Below are 6,000 nucleotides of genomic sequence, written 5' to 3' on the forward strand. Positions count from 1 at the left end.
TTTTTTTGCAGTTGTATAAAAACCATTCTTCCTTGATGTCAGCTCTATGGTCAGGTTGTGGCCTCTTTGACACATTCCCCTTATCCATTTTATCCTGATTTGTATGATGTATATGTATCACCCAAAACATTTCTCTTATTATTGTCAATAAAAATCAAGCATTTGAAACAAATGTAGGTTTCTAAGCTAACATTTCTTGCAAACATGTATTTTAGAAGACAAACTAACTTGAAAATACCTACAGGTAAAGATAGTGATTTTAACTTCTATTGTTGTGATTTGTTAATTTAATATAGAAATAAACAGAAGAATATGCCTTAAAGTCCTCTTTTCCCTAAGAATATCTATAATACTAAAATTACGAGGTCATCACGACGAATCACAGAATTCAACTTCATATATAACTAATATAGTACAAAGGTGTAGATTAAAAATTACACCACTCCAGGCCCTTTTGTTTTCCACGTAATTAATATTGCCAATAATTAAGAAGTTCCGGGTCGAGTCTACCAATACCAATAGTATATTCACCTGTTACCTATTACCTTATCTGTACGTTCCGCAGCTGACAGGCGCACCACCAAACGTTGTATTCAGGATTAATATGCTATATACACGGGTCATAACCACAGGGTTGACACTACTAAATTGTCAAATTGTTATCTATTGTAGTATTTTAATCAGTAAGACTTTCTAAGAAAACAATACGAATACTAAAAATAAGGCGTATAGGTACAGTTTTCAATTTGTTAGTGGGCATGACGTAAAACAGCGAAGCAAATAATTCAACTTTATTTATAACTTATATAGGACAATGCTGTTGATTAAAAAATACTCCATTCCATGACCTTTTGTTTTCCAAATAATTAATATTATTGTTTCAGTTCTACGGGTTCAAAACAGAAAGACTTGAAAGCAGAGAAAAACTGTTTATCTTATAATCGGCATGACTTTATCAGATGACAATACTAATTCTAAAATAAGGCTTGCGCATAGTTATATACTTTAATTCAGTCATGGACCCGTGATATCACGGGTGTGTTCTAGTACTATGTAAAAATAAGGAGATGAGGTATGATTGCCAATAAGACAACTATCCACCAAAGTCCAAAAGAAGCGGATATAAGCAATTATACACAGCTGTACAGACTTGAACAATGAGAAAAACCTACACCGTATAGTGAGCTATAAATCATTTCACATTTTGTTATGTTAAGGCGTTTTAAAGCTTGAAATGCGATATGGGGATTGCTCATTGTTGAATGCAGTATGGTTGTTTTGTACCAACAGATATGGATTTAAAATTTCCACAAATTTCTTGTCAGTTTAAGGCCTGGTTTATTGTAAACTAATTTTTGTGCTTACCCGGTATCTGCAGTGAATGTTGCAGAATTTTGTACACAGGTAGATAATCAATATTATATCTTGTAAACTGATGTTTTATGGCCTAAAACAGTGGTCTTGGCCCTGACGCCCTTTTCAAAAAAAACCTTGTGCCGTTTGGCAATGTTTGTAAAATATTTCTATCTCGTACAAATGTATTATATCCTTTGCTTTTGGTCTGATTTTCTTTGTTCAATAACTGGTTAAAATACTGTATAGTTTATGCCAAAGTCATATAGTGCCTCTAATATATATATATATATATATATTCATTTCTTAAATTGAATATCTGGATGCTTACTTTATTAGATAGCCTCAACCAAATCATTGATCCCTGAACCATTAAAATGATAAACAATATAAAAATGTGCTGATAAGATTTGATTGCCAATGAGATAAATGCTGACCTGAGGTAAACATTCTTTAAATCCCATCCATGCAATTTTTTATCTTTACCTCCCACTGCAAAAGGAAATTGACTGCAAAAGGAATTTGATTGGCACTGACAAGCACTTTATTTTTATACGACCGCAAAATTTGAAAAATTTTTCGTCGTATATTGCTATCACGTTGGCGTCGTCGTCTGCGTCGTCGTCTGCGTCGTCGTCCGAATACTTTTAGTTTTCGCACTCTAACTTTAGTAAAAGTGAATGGAAATCTATGAAATTTTAACACAAGGTTTATGACCACAAAAGGAAGGTTGGTATTGATTTTGGGAGTTTTGGTCCCAACATTTTAGGAATTAGGGGTCAAAAAGGTCCCAAATAAGCATTTTCTTGGTTTTCGCACTATAACTTTAGTTTAAGTTAATAGAAATCTATGAAATTTTGCACAAGGTTTATGACCACAAAAGAACGGTTGGGATTGATTTTGGGAGTTTTGGTTTCAACAGTTTAGGAATTAGGGGCCAAAAAGGGACCAAAATAAGCATTTTTCTTGGTTTTCGCACCATAACGTTAGTATAAGTAAATAGAAATCTATGAAATTTAAACACAAGGTTTATGACCATAAAAGGAAGGTTGGTATTGATTTTGGGAGTTTTGGTCCCAACAGAATAAGGGGCCCAAAGGGTCCAAAATTAAACTTTGTTTGATTTCATCAAAATTGAATAATTGGGGTTCTTTGATATGCCAAATCTAACTGTCATGACTGTGTATGTAGATTCTTAACTTTTGGTATGTTTTCAAATTGGTCTACATTAAGGTCCAAAGGGTCCAAAATTAAACTTAGTTTGATTTTCACAAAAAATGAATCAGTTAGGTTCTTTGATATGCTGAATCTAAAAATGTACTTAGATTCTTGATTATTGGCCCAGTTTTCAAGTTGGTCCAAATCGGGGTCCAAAATTAAACTTTGTTTGATTTCATCAAAAATTGAATAAATGGGGTTCTTTGATATACCAAATCTAACTGTGTATGTAGATTCTTCATTTTTGGTCCTGTTTTCAAATTGGTCTACACTAAAGTCCAAAGGGTCCAAAATTAAACTTAGTCTGATTTTAACAAAAATTAAAATCTTGGGGTTCTTTGATATGCTGAATCCAAAAATGTACTTAGATTTTTTATTATGGGCCCAGTTTAAAGTTGGTCCAAATCAGGATCTAAAATTATTATATTAAGTATTGTGCAATAGCAAGTCTTTTCAATTGCACAGTATTGCGCAATGGCAAGAAATATCTAATTGCACAATATTGTGAAATAGCAAATTTTTTTTTAATTAGAGTTGTCTTTCTTTGTCCAGAATAGTAAGCAAGAAATATCTAATTGCAAAATATTGTGCAATAGCAAGATTTTTTTTTAATTGGAGTTATCTTTCTTTGTCCAGAATCAACTTAAATCTTTGTTATATACAATATACAATGTATATTCACTTTTTACTACCAACTGATAAATTAAAATAATCTACCATTCAGTGATAACAAGCAGTTTTTTTACATCTTAATATTTTATGATGTATTTAAATGAGTAGTTATTGCTATTTCTTCAATTTTTTTGAGAGGATTAATATTCAACAGCATAGTGAATTGCTAAAAGGCAAAACAAACATTTTAAGTTCATTAGACCACATTCATTCTGTGTCAGAAACCTATGCTGTGTCAACTATTTAATCACAATCCAAATTTAGAGCTGAATCCAGCTTGAATGTTGTGTCCATACTTGCCCCAACCGTTCAGGGTTCAACCTCTGCGGTCGTATAAATCTACGCCCTGCAGAGCATCTGGTTTTACATCTTAATATTTTATGATGTATTTAAATGAGTAGTTATTGTTGCAAACTCCATTACAAATTTTACTTGAGATTAGTTTTGGAATAAGGGAAAGGGGGATGTGATTAAAAAAATTGGGTTCAATTTTTCTCATTTGAAATTTCATAAATAAAAAAGAAAATTTCTTCAAACATTTTTTTGAGAGGATTAATATTCAACAGCATAGTGAATTGCTCTAAGAGAAAACAAAAATTTTAAGTTCATTAGAACACATTCATTCTGTGTCAGAAACCTATGCTGTGTCAACTATTTAATCACAATCCAAATTTAGAGCTGAATCCAGCTTGAATGTTGTGTCCATACTTGCCCCAACCATTCAGGGTTCAACCTCTGCGGTCGTATAAAGCTACGCCCTGCGGAGCATCTGGTTTAATCTAATCTTATCTTGGATATGCATGAAATACTTGCTACTGCAAGCAAAAAAACAATTCAATGAATACCATGGCAATAAAAACTAAGGTCAGTTACTATGAACATATGCCAGACAGAAATATCAGACAATAAGACATGGATTATACAGCTTTTCTACCTTCTGCAATATGAAGCTGTATTGAAAGAGCTTACACCACCGCATGATTTGCATTTCAATGTCTAACATTCTGGGACATTTGCCACAAGAAAAAAATTAAGATATAAAATTAAACCAAAGGAGGACAAAGAGTAAACATGCTGAAATTTCCCACCTTCTTTACTTATGATTGAATTTAGGTTGAAAGTCTGGTTATATGAAGGTTTTACTACAGTATCACATACACTTAACACCTCATAATCTAATAAATGAGGTCTACATCAGACAAACCATGCCAGACATACATACTTACATGAAAATCATTTTATACACCAAATATAGTAGGTCTATTGTTTATAGAACCTGAGAAACGGACCAAACCACAAAAACTTAACATTGACAAATGAAATATGAAAATGAGGTCAAGGTAAGACTAATACACTTTTGCACTTGGACTGGAAATTTATATAAATCTGTGTACAACTAAATATTAATAAACTTTTAATCAGTTCTTAAATGTTACAGCATTTTTTTCAGACACATCTGTCTTCAACTTGTAAATAATTTTTATCACTTCTGCTGTTTTGTTCATTTTTTTTTTGGGGGGGGGGGGGTTTATTTGATTTTTTGGGGGGATCAGTCATTTAACAGTTTATTAAATAAGCTGTTATCACAGAGATATGTCTCACCTTTTTTTGTAATTTTGATTATGCAAATGTTGAAATCAAAATAGCACAAATTATGAAAATATTCAAAGTCAATGAACCATGACTGAGTTACATGGCTAAACAATCTCCATGTAAATGAGATGTGCCAATGCTAATACAACTGCATACCAAATACCATTGACTTATTATAAGTCGTTCCCAAACCTAAATACAAACATAAACTTGTAAACTATGTAAATGTTTCAAAGTCAATGAACCATGAAAAGAGGGTGTGGATTATATAATCTCCATGGAAACAATACTTGCAAATGCCAATAAATTTGCATACCAAATATCATTGACGAAACATTAGCAGTTCATCTTAAACTGATCTAATCACAAACTAATACATGTAAACTAAGATAAGTTTCAAAGTCAATAGACCATGACTAAGGGGGCGGAGCCAAATAATCTCCATGGAAATGATATGTGCCAATGCTTATACAACTGCATACCAAATATGTTTGACCTATCACTTGTGGTTCACCATAAACTAGACCTAATCACAAGCTAATACACTGTTGACGCCGTCGCAGATGCTGGAAACAGCATACCTATGTCTCACCTTTTGACTCTGTCAAGGCGAGACAAAAATAGGTTGCTATCAACACTATTAAAAATACTGATATATATCAAGGTCATTTGAAACCTGTCCAACTGGCATGTACACCTTAAAAACATTACAACCACCAAATATAGTAGCTCTAATGCTTATAGTAACTGACAATTAAAATAAACCACAAAAACTTACATTGATCAATGAACCATAAAAAATAGGTCAATATTTTATGAAACCTGCCCGACAAACATTTACTGGTACACTTTTAATACATTCATTTCATACACCAAATACAGTTGACATTGCTTACAAAATCTGATAAAGTGAACAAAAATAACCAAATCTTAACAGTGATCAATGAACTATGAAAATAAGGTCAAGGTCAATGCAACTAAATGGCAGCTAAATTATAGCAATTTATGTGTTAATATTCTTTTGTAAATATGTTGTTTAAGTACAAGTGGACAAAAGGTATCCTAATTGTCTTGGGGGGAATAAGTTCAGATTAACTATCAATCAGCCCCTTTTCTCTGCTCACTAGATTTTCACCACATGAATAGATTACAACTATATACAAG

The sequence above is a fragment of the Mytilus galloprovincialis genome, chromosome 1, assembly GCF_965363235.1.
Source record: "Mytilus galloprovincialis chromosome 1, xbMytGall1.hap1.1, whole genome shotgun sequence".
Classification (NCBI taxonomy): domain Eukaryota; kingdom Metazoa; phylum Mollusca; class Bivalvia; order Mytilida; family Mytilidae; genus Mytilus; species Mytilus galloprovincialis.